This window comes from Propithecus coquereli, unplaced genomic scaffold (assembly GCF_000956105.1).
Source record: "Propithecus coquereli isolate 6110/MARCELLA unplaced genomic scaffold, Pcoq_1.0 Scaffold16, whole genome shotgun sequence".
Taxonomy (NCBI): domain Eukaryota; kingdom Metazoa; phylum Chordata; class Mammalia; order Primates; family Indriidae; genus Propithecus; species Propithecus coquereli.
The window spans coordinates 4,884,148-4,899,229 of record NW_012140524.1 but is presented as its reverse complement, the minus strand read 5'-3'; the positions used below and the strand labels follow the sequence as shown (position 1 = coordinate 4,899,229).

General features: G+C 39.9%; 1 pseudogene; it reads right to left on the bottom strand.

The window, feature by feature from the left end:
* Window positions 1-1,259: 1,259 nt before the first annotated feature.
* On the bottom strand, window positions 1,260-1,768 carry LOC105807570 (annotated as a pseudogene).
* Window positions 1,769-15,082: the final 13,314 nt, after the last annotated feature.

Below are 15,082 nucleotides of genomic sequence, written 5' to 3'. Positions count from 1 at the left end.
TTTAACAGTTTGCTTTAAACCTTTATATTGAGACCCTAATCAAAAACCATGACATAGTTCTCAGTTTTGATTTTAAATATTTTTCTCCCACACAGAAACTTATTAAAACTAATAACCATAAATAGGCTAGTTATTAATTGGTTTTCAATGAAATGTCCACATATAGCACATACATACAGGCAGTATATATGCGTTTACCCTTTACTATTCAAAATATGCATGTCTGTCTGATGTGCAGTGGAGTTACATCATAAAGGTATTTAACTTACATTAACTAAATGCATGAGGTCAGGAAAAAGGGACCCGTGAGGAAAGCAACACGCGCTCCTGTGGGGACACTGCCTGTTTGATGAATGCAGGCCTTGGGTGGAACCCAGACGCGTGCGTCCACCTGCCGGCCCCTCACTCGTCGTCAGTCCGTGTCTTCCTCTCGCAGGGCAGGCATCTTGCAGGGCCGAGCGTGATTCTAGTGTTCACAGCTATGTGCTTTCTGTACAGCATGGCCCCTAAACACCGAAGGCTTCATCTGGTCTTCAGATGAAGAAACGCTCTTTTCTTCCAACACTGGAGTAAAAACTGGTCGAGGTGGACACACAGATTTCCAATATGACGCCTTTCTAAAGCTTTCAAGAACCATCCTAATAGCCCACTTTACCTTCTGTGCTGATGGTAGAAGCTAACCCCTGGTATGACGCAACCCCACTACCATGTAAATTAAAATGCCATCATATTATTATTATAATTTAATTTCCAGTTTAGTTTCTTCCTCACGTTGAGCATGGTGTGTTTCTGTGACAGTCTCCTGGTGCCAGTGCTGGCTGAGAAAACCTCCTGGTGAGAAGATCAGTGTGTCATAGGATCTGAACAAAAAAGCTACCGAAGTCCATCAGTCTCAGTATGATTCAGGATATGACTTTCAATTAGCAAATGGTGTGACTGAAGCAGAGGGTGACTTTGTTTTGCTAGGCCTAGCGCTCCCAGGAATCTACTGTGGCCTCCTTTCCATGGGTTTCTAAGTAGGCAGCTACATGCTACTTCTTAAACACTTGGCCTTAACCTGACCACTGCCCTGGTTTAGTTTCTATTTTTAAAAGCACCATTCTAATGGAAAGGTCCCTGCCCTGAATTAAGCTGGGACTGTGAATTTTACCACTAGCTAGAGCCGTTATGCCATAGAGTTTAGGTTAATTTGGTAGGTATCGATTTCCTTGGCCGTGACTTCGAAACTTGCTTCAGCTTATTGTAGCCATGTAGGATTTCTACCTGGGCTGTAGATGAGGGTAAAATATCCCGTGGAGAGCTCCCTCAATAACCACATTTGGAAAATCGCTGGCTGCAGGCAAGACGTATGGATCCCTGAGGAACAGCAGCACAGGCTGGTGGGACAGTTTGCTTGACTCTTCAGACTCCGTCTCATCAAAAGATCCACAACTTTCTGCCTTTGGTAGAGAGGGCAAGTGTCACACATTTAGAAAATCAAGGAACAGTTTGGGAAGTTCTTCATTTTCTAAAATGACAGCCTGTAAATATGTTTCCAAACCTTGCCGTCGTTGTTCCAACACTTTTGGGACCCAGTTCCTAACATGTTTAGAAGGGATTTCTGGAGTTTTTATACATTTCTTAAGCTTTTTGTGCAAGCATGAAATTCGCTGTACCTTTTTTCAACAAAATGTTTTCTTCCATTCATTAGCACTTCTATTTTAAACACCGTGTATCCCCGCTCCAGGTCACTCTCCTCATAGCGAAAGGACGGGATGTAGACCTCCATGGCCGTGCCAGCCGGCCGGCCGGATCTAGAATTTGTAGTTGATAGTATTTTTTGTTCGGGACTTTGAATGTCTCTTCCCATTGCTTTCTGGCCTCAATGTTTTGTTTATTTTATTTTATTTTATTTATTTAATTTCAGAAGACTATGGGAATACAAATGCTTGGTTACGTATGTTGCCTTTGCACCACCCAAGTCAAAGCTATTAATACAAGTGTGCCCATCCCCCAGGCAGTGTGCACTGCATCTGTTAGGTGAGAATTTACCCAGCCTCTCCGCCCCCTCCCACCTGCCTGACATCCTATGAATGTTACTTCCCATATGTGCACATTAGTGTTGATTGAGTAGTACCAATTTAATGGTGAGTACACGTGGTGTTTGTTTTTCCATTCTTGGGATACTTCACTTAGAAGAATGAACTCCAGCTCCATTCAGGATAATACAGTAGGCAGTTCATCATTTTTTTTTTATGGCTGGATAGTACTGCATAGTATACATGTACCACATTTTATTAATTCACTCATGTATTGATGGGCACTTGGGTTGTTTCTACATCTTTGCAATTGTGAATTGTGCTGCTGTAAACATTTGACTGCAGATATCTTTTTTATAGAATGTCTTTTTTTCCTGTGGGTAGATACCTGGTAATGGGATTGCTGGATCAAGTGGTAGATCTACTTTTAGTTTTTTGAGGTATCTCCGTACTATTTCCATAGAGGTTGTACTAGTTTGCAGTCCTACTAGCAGTGTATGAGTGTTCCTATCTCTGCATTCACGCCAGCATTTGTTGTTTTGTGATTTTTTGGTAGAGGCCAATCTCACCGGAGTTAAGTGATATCTCATTGTGGTTTTGATTTGCATTTCCCTGATGATTAGAGATGTTGAGCATTTTTTCATGTGTTTTTTGGCCATTAGTCTGTCTTCTTTTGAAAAGTTTCTGTTCATGTCCTTTGCCCACTTTTTAATGGGGTTGTTTGATTTTTTTTCTTGCTGATTTTCCTGAGTTCTATATAGATTCTAATTATCAGCCCTTTATCGGATGTGTAGCATGCGAATATTTTATCCCATTCTGTAGGATGTCTGTTCGCTCTAATGAATAGTTTCCTTGGCTGTGCAGAAGCTTTTTAATTTGATCAGGTCCCATTTGTTTATTTTGTTGTTGCTGTGATTGCTTTTGGGTTCTTTTTCATAAATTTTTTGCCTAGGCTGATGTCTATGAGAGTTTTTCCAACATTTTCTTCTAGAATTCTTATGGCTTCATGCCTTAGGTTAAAATCTCTTATCCATGGTGAGTTGATTTTTGTGAGAGGTGCAGATCCTGTTTCAGTCTTCTAGATGTGGTTATCCAATTTTCCCAGCACCATTTATTGAATAAGGATTCTTTTCCCCATTGTATGTTTTTGTCTGCTTTGCCAAAGATCAGATGGCTGTATCAGGATGGTTTTATATCTGGGTTCTCAGTTCTGTTCTGTGGGTCTGTGTCTCTGTTCTTGTGCCAGTACTATGCTGTTTTGGTACTATAGCCTTGTAGCATAGCTTAAAGTCTTGTAAATTGATACCTCTAAATTTGTTCTTTCTGCTTAAGATTGCTTTGGCTATACAGGGTGTTCACTGGTTCCATATGAAGGGTAGAGTTAATTTTTCTAGATCTGTAAAAAATGATGTTGGTATTTTAATAGGGATTGCATTGAATCTGTAGATCAATTTGGGTAGTATAGACATTTTAACAACGTTGATTCTGTTGATCCATGAGCATGTTATGGATTTCCATCTGTTTATGTCCTCTGCTATTTCCTTCCTCAGTGTTTCGTAGTTCTCCCTGTAGAAGTCTTTCACCTCCTTAGTTAAATAAACTCCTAGGTATTTTATGTTCTTTGTTGCTATTGTGAAAGGTATTGAGTCCTTGATTGGTTCTCCATTTAACTGTTGTTGATGTATATGAATGCTGCTTGTTTGTGTACATTGATTATGTAACCTGAGACTTTGCTGAATTTGTTTACCAATTCCAGTAGTCTCTTGGCAGAATCTTTGGCATTATTTACATATGAGATCATATTGTCAGCAAAGAGCAATAATTTGACCTTTTCTGCCCCCATTTGGATGCCTTTGATTTCCTTCTCTTGTCTGATTGCTCTGGCTAGGACTTCCAGCACTGTGTTGAATAGAAGTGTGGTAGAGGGCAACCTTGTCTGGTTCCAGTTCTAAGTTGGAATGCTTTCAGTTTTTCCTTGTTCAGTGTGATCTTGGCTGTGGATTTGTCATATATGGCTTTTACAGTTTTGAGGTGAGTCCTGTCTATGCCTATTTTGTTAAGCGTTCTTATCATACAAGGGTGTTGAATTTTGTTGAGTGCTTTTTCTGTGTCTACTGAGAGGATCATATGGTCTTTGTTTTTACTTCTATTTATGTAGTTAATTACATTTATAGATATAGGTAGGTTGAACCATCCCTGCATCTCTGGGGTGAAGCCTACTTGGTCATAATGGATTATTTTATTTGATGAGCAGCTGAATTTGCTTTGGTACGATTTTAATGAGAATTTTTGCGTCTATATTCATAAGTGATATTGGTCTGTAGTTTCTTTTTTGTTGAGTCCTTTCCTGACTTTGGTATCAGGGTGATGTTGGCTTTGTAAAACGTGTTGGGGAATATTCCTTCCTTCTTGATGTTCTGGAATAACTTCTGCAGGATAGGCACCAGTTCTTTGTAGGCGTGGTAAAATTTGGGTATGAAACCATCTGCTCCAAGACTTCTTTTTCAGGATGGTTTTTTTATTGCTGATTCAATTTTGGTACCAGATACTGTTCTGTTCAGGAATTCTGTTTCATCCTGATTGAGCCTAGGGAGGTTGTGTGTTTCTAAGAATTTGTCCATTTCCTCCACATTTTCAAGTTTAGGTTCATAGAGATTTTATAGTATTAATAAATGATATTTTGAATTTCATGGTATCAGTTGTATTTCTCCCTTTTCATTCCTGATTGAGCTTATTCCAGTCCTTACTTTTCTGCTTCTGGTTAATCTAGCAAGAGGCATTTTCAGTTTTGTTTATCTTTTCAAAGAACCAACTTTTTGTTTCATTAATCTTCCATATAGTTCTTTTGTTACCAATTTCATTTAGTTCTGCTCTGATCTTTGTTATTTCTTTTCTTCTGCTGGGTTTGCGATTGGTTTGCTCATTCTTTTCTGGTTCTTTGAGATGATTCATTAGATTATTCATCTGTGATCTTTCTGTCTTTTGCATGTAGGCATTTGTGGCTATGAATTATCCTCTCGGGACTGCTTTAGTTGTGTTGCACAGATTTTGATAACTTCTGTACCCTTTATCATTTAGTTCAAAGAATCTTTTGACTTCCATCTTAATTTCCCCCTTTACCTGACTGTCGTTCAGCAGGAGGTTGTTTAGTTTCCTTGACTTTGTGGTATAGATGAATGTTTCTGTTGAGTTGATTTCTAATTTTATTCCACTGTGGTCTGAGAAGGTGCATGGTATAATTTTATTTTTTTTAATTTGTTGAGATATGTTTTCTGGTCTCAGATCTGGTCAATCTTAGAGAATGTTCCATGAGCTCATGAGAAGAACAGATATGCAGAGGTTTTCAGGTGCAGTGTTCTGTAAATTTCTTTTAAGCCCATTTGTTCTAGAGTCCTGTTTAAGCTCATTTTTTCTTTGTTTATTATCTGTTTGGAGGATCTGTCCTGTTCTGACAGAGGGGTATTGAAATCTCCAGCTATTCTGGTGCTGCTGTTTTTCATTTTGTTGAGATTAAGTAGGATTTGCTTTATGAATCTGGGCGTACCTGCATTAGGTGTGTTAATATGTAGAATTGTTATGTCTTCTTATTCAGTTCCCTTTATAATTATATAACGACCATCTTTGTCTTTCATTACTTTTTTTGATTTGAAGACTAACTTATCTGATATGAGAATGGCTACCCCAGCTTTCTTTTGGTTTCCATTTGTGTGGAATGTTGTTTTCCATCCCTTCACCGTGAGTCTGAATGAGTCCGTGTGGGTTTGATGTGTTTCCTGAAGATAGCAGATACTTCACTTTTATATATTCATCCATTCAGCCAGTGTATTTCTCTTCAGTGGGCAGTTCAAGCCATTCACATTTTGAAATAATTGATAAGTGGGGTGGAGTTTTGTTCATCATCTTGAGTAAGTAGAACTTTGTTGCTTTGTTTTATTTCTTGAGGTATTGTGGTATCTGGCCTGTGACCTTCAGCTTTTCGATGATTTACACTGGTGTAAAGATTACACTGGTGAGTGTATCTTGTGCTGATCCATGTATAATGCAGTTCTGAGCAATTCCTGTAGGGCAGATCTTTTGACAAGTTCCCTCAGCGTTTGCCTGTCTGAGAAAGACTTTATTTTCGCCTTGTGTAGGAAACTTAGTTTTTCAGGCTGCAGAATTCTAGGCTGGGCGTTATTCTATTTGAGAAGACTGAGATGGGGCCCCAGTCCCTTCTGGCTTACAAGCCAGGTCTTTGTTGAGAAGTGTGCAGTTAGTCTGATGGCTTTTCCTTTGTAAGTTACCTGCTGCCTTCATTTTACAGCTTGTTTGAGGGCCTCTTTTGTGTTCATCTTGGCCAGTCTGATGACTATGTGTCATGGTCTTGGCTTCTTTGCAATGAATCTCCCAGGAGTCCTTTGAGTTTCTTGTACCTGGATGTCTAGATTTCTAGCAAGGCCAGGGAAATTTTCCCCAATTATTCCCTCAAATAAATTATCCAACCCTTGAGTATATTCTTCTTCACCCTCAGGGATGCTTATGATTCTTATGTTAGGCCTCATCACATAATCTCATATTTTCTGTATGCTTTGCTCATTCCTCTTATTTCTCTCCTCTCTCTCTGTAACTGACTTGTTTAATTGAAAGGTATTGTCTTCAAGCTCTGAGATTCTTTCTTCTGCCAGATCTAACCTATTCTTAAGGCTTTCCACTGTGTTTCATAACTCCTTGGGTGAATTTTTCATTTCCAGAAGCTCTGCTTGATTTTTCTTTACTATTTCAATTTCCATAGTGAATTTTTCATTCATTTCCTGTATGGTTTTTATGGTTTCTTTGTATTGAGTTTCCATTTTACCTTGAATTTCATTGAGTTTTCTTATAATCCATGTTTTGAAATTCTTCATCTCTCATTTCAGTATTCTGATTTTGGTTGATATGCATTGCTAGAGAGCTAGTGCTTCCTTTTGGGGGTGTCCTTTTGCTTTGATTCTTCATACTTCTGGATTCTTCCACTGATTACTTCTCGTCTGGAGCAGCTGTTGCTTCTTACCTTTGGATTTTCTTTTGTTTAATGATATGTTGAGTTTAATCTCTTAGCCAATAGGTGGTGCTTATGTTTGAGAATCCACTGCACCCTCTATGATGAGTCAGTAAATGCAGTAAAAGGGCATGTACATTGACCTCCCTGTCAGTAGGTGGCACCTACTGGAAGGAACAAGCTGTAGTATTGTTTTTGGGTCCAGTGACCAGCTGTAATTACTCATGATAGCTCTCTAATGCACCAGATGGTGCGTGGGGCCCTGGGACTTCCAGGTGTGTCCTTATTCTCCTCCTCAGCAGGGGCAGATAGGAGATTGAGACTGGGTGTGGCTGGCTTGGGTGAGCCTGCCCTCAAGCTCCATGGATGCTTTTACCAGGGGTCAAAGGTCTGTTCCCTGCCTCTGGGCCAAGCTGCCTGGGAGGAACTGAAGTGGCCCCACTCAACCAGAAGGTATGCATGTAGAAGTGGGGCTGCCTGAGACCCTTGATCAGGCAGACTGGAGCAGGCTTTTCTCCTTTCTACCTTCCCCTATTCTGCGACTTTTTGTGGGCCTCTGCCAGCAGGCAGGACCTCAAGCCTGCCTACTTCCTCTGGCCTGAGCTGGGATTGAGGCCCTCCTGTGGGTGGAGAGGTGCCCTGCCAGTGTGCCGTAGTACCCACTTTGCACTCTCCCCACTAATCTGCCCCTGCAGGCACCCACACCTCATGAGACTAATTCACAAATATGCCTTCTGTGCCCCCGGGCAATGTGATTGAAACTTGGCTGTATGGGATTTGGCTTTCAGGCCTGTTTCCTGGGCCCTGAAGATCAAACTCTGATCCTGCCAGGGAGAAGTATGCTTGTCCCAGGTCACCTGCGGGATGCCCATCCTGGTTCAATGTCCCTCCTCCTTGTGGTTTGCCCCGATCTGCTGGAGTCATTGGGCAGTCAGCACCAGGGAGGGCCAGTGGGCAGGGAGCTCACAGTCTGAGCACCCCTCAGTCCCCTGCATGACTCCAAAAGGAAAGGTCAGAGCCCTGTTCCCTGTGGAAGCCTCCATTTGGTGGCTCAATTGTCTCTCTCACCAGCTGCAGGTGTGGGAGGGGAATGGGAGAATAAGAGTCTAGGTGGAGGGAAGGCCATCTCCGACTCTTTCTCCAGATGCAGTCCACCCAGAATGACTGGGCTCTGGAGTCATGCAGATTACCCAGAACCCACTGGACTCTGTTTTCCTGTGGCTCTTGCAGTCTGGGCTGAAGTTGGAAAACATCTGTGTGGGGATGAGCAAGACAGAACCTGAGGGGTTGAGGTCCCCTGGGGAGGGCAAAGGTGCCCGGTGGGTAGGGGAGCAATATGGTGCCTGCCGTCCAGTTCGGATCTGTAGGGTGGGAGATGCCCTGGGGGGTTGGTGAGAGCCTGGTACCCTGTTCTCAAGAAGCCCTCTACTCTCTGGCAGCAGCCGTCTTTGGGCTTGCTTCTGCAAAAGGTCTCTCCTGCAGCCCCGGAGCCCCTCAACAATCTGAAATGTGAGGGCGGGGGATGTTAGCCAATCCCCCTAACGTTCTCACTGGTCTCTGAGCCTCTCTGGGCTTAATGGCTGCCGATGCCTTTCTCCTTCCAGTTCTGCTCTGCGGCCTATTCCTGTGGAGTGTGCTGTAGGTTCAGGCTCCCTTCCTTCAGACCCTCATCTGATCTATGTTTGTGTATTTGTTTTTTCTCTTTCATCTGAAACTTATCCTTCTTACAGAGACGTTCTAGGTGGTGGTGTTTCTGGTCTGTCATCTTGCTCCTCCCTGCCTCAGTGGTTTTTAATGAGAAATCAGTCATAAAATCTTATCGAGAATTCCTTGTTTGTGGTTGAGTTGCTTCTCTCTTGCTGCTTTGAATATCCTGTGTTTGTCTTTCGAAAGTTTGATTATGACGTGTCAGTGTGGGTCTTTTTAAATTTATTCTACTTGGAATTTGTTGAGCTTCTTGGATGTATAGATTAATGTTTTTTATTAAATTTGGGATGTTTCCTGGCATTATTTCTTCAAATATTCTTTCTGCCCCTTTCTCTCTCCTTTTTTATGGTACTCTCATTATGCATGTGTTGGTATGCCTGATAGTTTCCCGTAGGTCTTCAATGCTGTATTTATTTTTCTTCATTCTTTTTTCTTTCTGTTCCTTAAGAGTGGATAATCTCACTTGACCTATTTTCAATTTCACCGATTCTTCTGCTTGCTCAAATGTGCTCTTGAACCCTTCTAGTGAATTTTGCAATTAAATTATTGTACTTTTCAACTTCACAGTTTTTCTTTCTTTTTTTCTGTAATTCCTGTCTTTCATTAATATCCTTATTTGGTGAGATATTATCATATTTTATTTATTTAGACATGGTTTCCTTTAGCTCTTTGAGACTGTATCTATGAACATAAAGTAGCTGATTTTAATCCCTTTGTCTAGTAAGTCCAATGTCTCTGCTGCTTTTGGGACAGTGTCTGTTAACTGCCTTCTTTCTCTTTCTTCATGGATCATACTTTCTTCTTCTTGCATGTCTCATAATTTTTTGTTGAAAATGAGACATTTAAATGATACCTAATGTGGTAACTCTGGAAATCAGATTCTCTCTCCTCCCTGGGTTTGTTGTTGCTGTCTGTTGCTATTCTTGTTGCTGTTTGTTTGCTAGTGACTTTCTTGAACTTTTTATGCAAACTCTATTTTCTTTTTTATGTGTGGCCACTGAAGTCTCTGCAAGGTTAGCCTTATTGGACAGCTAATGATTGGGCAATTGTTTCCTTAAATGTCTGGAACCAGTGAGTTTCCAGCCTTTGCTGAGGGCTGGAAGACTCTGTGTGCATGATGGGGCATGCCTTCAATTCTTAGGCAGGCAATTTACAACTCTGCCTTAGCTATCAGTTTGTACTTGCACAGAGCCTAAAGTTTAGCAAGATGTGAAAGTTTAGAGCTGTTTCAGTTCTTTCCTTAGAGTACACACAGCCTTATGTATGAGCTTGGTCTTCTAGATTTCAAGGAGTATGTTGGACCTTATCAAAACCCCCTATGGACATCTCATTACCCAGATTTGCATTTTAAGGTTTTGTCAGCTTCTTGTTTGCCCTAACTGTTATTGTCACCTCAGGCAGCTGTGATGTTAAACAATTGGCCTGGTTTGTTTTTGACAAATGCCATCTGGGGAAAAGGTTATTGACACTTGCCAAGCTGAGTCAGGTCAAATAAAGACAAACACAGGAGTGATGTTTTCCAGGGAACTGCCAGGCAGCTCAATAATGACACTTTCTGGGAATGGGGCTTTGGAGGATCTCCAGCCCTATTCTGCCTCTTCTGATGGTTGCTAGGCTGCTGGATTTTATCATGATTTTGAATCTCCTGGTTTTCAGGGCTGTCATGGTGGTTGGGGGAGTGGGATGAGAATAGGACAGGTTAAAATGCCACAAAGCTTGGCTTTTCTTATCAACATTCAGCAATTTTTCTTGAATACGTGGTCCCTAGATTTTTGCAAGCCTTTGATTAATATCTAGAGTTCTGGAAAAGTTGACTGACAATTTTTGCCACTGTCATTCTTACTTTATGGAGGAAAGGATTTTGGAGTTCCATAATTCTACCATTCCTGCCGATGTCGCTGTGTAATATTTAATGGCCCACATTCTTCTTAATGTCACCTTATGCCAGTTATATTATGCCACTTTCCATTATCTTCATCAACTGGTATAGTGCAGCCTTATGTAAAAGGTCATTTAGGGATTATCCTAATTCATATATGTAAAAATTTCCCGTGTGTGTGAACTTACTTAACAATATAAGGCATCTGCTAAATGCTGTAAGAATTCTACAGTATAAAAATTGCAATGTATTCCTATTTAGGGAAGTGGTTACAGTGTAGTTAGGAACTTATAAATGTAAAAAAATAGTTAAATTAATGATACCATGAATGAAAGAGATATGATAAGGTAGAATGTAAGCTACTTTTATTGATAATAAATAGTATACCATAGTCATAAAGCATTTTTAGACATTATATTATGCCGTTGTCCTCATGTAATTGGGTCAGTTTAAATAGAGGAAATCTTCAATTTAGGCTTGTGAATTATGGCTAAAAACTTAGTTGACCTGCCCAAATGATTATGTTGAACATAATTGGTGATTATTAAACACTGTGTGTTATGCCTGAACATATACTTGGGGAAATTGGATTTTCTGGTTAATGGGATTTCCTAGACAACCAGAAGCCCAGTGTTTTTCTTGATTTGGTAAAAATATCTACACATATATTCATGGATTTTGATGCCTTAGTTATTGAAGGTAATCGAATTTTTTTTAAAGCATTTAATTGAATGCTTAGCATCTTATGGTACGTGGGAATCATAATTGAGAATGCTATTTTCTAGTGCCATAGAAGAGATTCACATGATTGTTACTCTCAAGAAGGTGGGGCTAAAATGTAGTTGTATTGTGTCTTTGGGTTCTTACAGCATGAATGTATGTGACTTTTTTTGTTTTACTTAATTTGTATCACCTTTCTACTTGAGGAAGACATAAATGGTTTACAGATGTTGTAAATGATCACTAGAGATGCTTTTTCATACCCACATCAGACTGTCCTGATATGCACTTACTTTTATTTTTATTTTTTGCAATGAAGCATACTAGTATTTCTTTGGGAAGTAATGCCATTACATATTTCATCACTCAGAATGCAAAATTAGCAATTCCTAGCAGAAGCAATTTCAGCTTTTCACACTCACCCATTATGAATTTAAGGATGTTAAGGACCTGCTATATTTGTTGCAAGAGAGAGTCATGTTAGGTACTTCTAATATATGTCTCTCTTGTCTCTTTATTCCCCTTATTACATTTGTATCATGTATAGTTTTGAACTAGATATTTATTTACTTTTTTATTATTTATTACCAGAGAGACATCCCATGTTTAGGTGGTATATATTGCTACCGAAGGTTTACCATGAAGTTGCTGAAGGTGATAGAGTGGGTTTCTAGAAGTATAGCTAATTCTGTGGTGTTTAGTTAATGTCAAATAAAAAAGCACTAAGCAAAGATATTTATGCACAATTAAAGGAATACGTATCCATAATCATAGGAACTTAGTAAATAAAACTTATTAATATCATTGCTATCACAAATAGCTAAAATATTTTGGATCTGATTATATATTTACTCAGTAGAGAAACAGAGTCAGTTGACATTTCTGTAGGACCCTGACATTATGGCACATGAAGAATGTTGGGGGTGCCTAGATTATCTGTTGGAAAGCCTTACTTTTTTAATTAATGTCTAAGTCTTTGTAATGGTGAAGAGGAGTACTCTTTCAAATATTGCTCATAGGGTGACAGCTTTGTCAGGGATATCCTCAATAATAGAGAGAAAGGAGAATGAAGGTGTGCTGCAGATAGGGGTATTTATTTTTTAACATGCAAGTCTAATTATGTTTTACTGGATGGATTAGAGTTTATAAGGATTAGAAGTCTTTTATAGATAGAATTGATACTCTATTACTTATTAGGTATGGAGATGAAAAAATTATGGGTGATTCATACTAATGTCAAGATCAGATGAAAAAATGTGCTGAGGATAGTGGTACCTTTAATTCAAAGAGAAATGAAAATGAGTGGTTAGAACAACTTTTATGTCATCTTGGAAAAACGTGAGCAAGTAATCCTTTATGTGTTTGCCTTGGTGAACAAGTCTGGTTTTTATTAAAGAGGCACTATTAGCAGATTAAGACCTTGGATAGATACATAAACAAGGATTTAATAGCCATCAAAACTGAACCTATGAAAATTAAATAATGGAGAACTAAGATATGTTGAGGACCAAAATTCAATTTAATGGAAATCCTTATTGAGCCCTGATTGTATTCAGGTATCTACCTGTACTAGACATTGGGGGATCTAGAAATAAATGCCACTCTGGGTCTTCAAGGGCCTCACATTAATTACATAATAGTAACATTAACAAATACATTATTGGGAGGGCATTCATTGGGAAGGAATGGGATCTTGAAAGTTGGAATGGGGAAATATGGGAAGACCTTGATGAAGCTGAATTCCCAAATTCTTTCTTTTTTCTTTTTCTTTTTCCTTCCTTCCTTCCTTCCTGCCTGCCTTCCTTCCTTCCTTCCTTCCTCCTCCTCCTTCTTCTTTTCTTTCTTTTTCTTTCTTTCTTTCTTTCCTTCTTTCCTTCCTTCCTTTCTTTCCTTTCTTTTCTTTCTTTCTCTTTCTTCTTCCCTTCCTTCCTACCTTCCTTTCTTTCTTGTTTTTTTTTTGACAGGGCCTCACTTTGTCACCCAAGCTGGAGTGCAGTGGCACGATCATAGCTCACTGCAGCCCCAACCTCTTAGGCTCAAGCAATCTTCCTGCATAATTTTTTGTAGAAACAAGGTTGTACCATGTTTCTCAGGCTGATCTTGAATTCCTAGGCTCAAGTGATCTTTCTGCATCTTCTTCCCAAAGGGCTGGGATTACATGCATGAGCCACCCTGAAACATAGACCAAAAGGTGGTCCATAGTGAACAAACTGGAAATGCCAGACTTGCCTTGGTTTAATACAGAAGGTATTCAAAGGCTTAGGGAGAGTGGATTGTTAGGATTTGTCATTTGAGACTTATTCACCCACACTGAGTGAGTCTAGAAGACATGCATTTCACCATGACTGAGAAATAAATTTGTGAGGGCAGTACCAGAATCCTTGAAGAGCTCTGTGATTGCTCTTCTTTGTATGCCAGACCTTATGATGGGAACTGCAGTCATTGAATTGGGAAATCTAAATGCAATGGCAGTAATTGTATCCCAGTGTCAGGGGCAAGTGGCAGCACTCAACTGTCAAAGGCAAGGTGGGTGTGGTTACTATAATGGATAGAATCAAAGCAGCAAAAAGAATAATCTGACTCATGGAGACCTGTGGCATTGGCTAACTGATTGTGATGTTTTGAGAAGTGAAATAGATAGAAAGCCTCCTAAATTCTTACTTGACCTGTATAAGCAAAAATGTTCTAGACAGAGTGAACAAAAGTCTAATCTGAATCATAAAAATGGACAATTTCCAGACTTGAGCCAGTTCTCTTGAATGAAGGGGAGGCTGGATGACCTTGAAGAACTCTGGTACATTGCCAAAAATTTATACTGTCAATCATTTTCCTAGACTTCCTATGGCCTTATCAGGGTAACTGCAATGGGGAAAAGAAAATAATGAGATCTTTGGGGGACTACTGGACACTGGTTCTGAACTGACACTAATTTCAGGAGACCCAAAACATCACTGTAGTTTACCAGTCAGAATAGGGACTAATGGAGGTCAGCAGATCAATGTAGTTTTAGCTCATTCAGGTCATCTCACAGTGGGCCTAGTGGGTCTCTGAATTCATCTTTTGGTTATTTTCCCAGTTCTAGAATGCATAAATGGAATGCATATACTTAGTAGCTTTCAGAATCCCCACATTTGTTCCCTGACCTATAGAGTGAGAGCTATTATGGTGAGAAAGGCCTGGTAGAACTGCCTCTGCCTAGGAAAGTAGTAAATCAAAAGCAATATCACATTCTAGGAGGGATTGCAGAGATGAGTGCCATAATCAAGGACTTGAATGATGCAGGAGTGGTGATTCCCACCACATCCCCTTCAACTTTCTATTTGGCCTATGCAGAAGACAGATGGATCTTGGAGAATGACAGTGGATTATCATGAGCTTAACCAAGTGGTGACTACAGTTGCAGCTGTTGTATCAGATGTGGTTTTATTGCTTGAGCAAATTAACACCTTACCTGGTACCTGGTATGAAACTATTGATCAGGCAAATGCCTTTTTCTCCATCATTGTCTATAAGGCCCACCTGAATCAGTTTGCTCTCAGCTGGCAAGACCAGCAATACTCCTTCACTGTCCTACCTCAGGGGTAGGTTCTATCATCTCTAGTCCTATGTCATAATTTAGTTCACAAGGATCCTAATTACCTTTCTCTTCCACAAGGTATCATACTAGTCCATTACATTGATGACATTATGCTGATTGGACTTAGTGAGTGAGAAGTAGTAACTACTCTAGACTTATTGGTA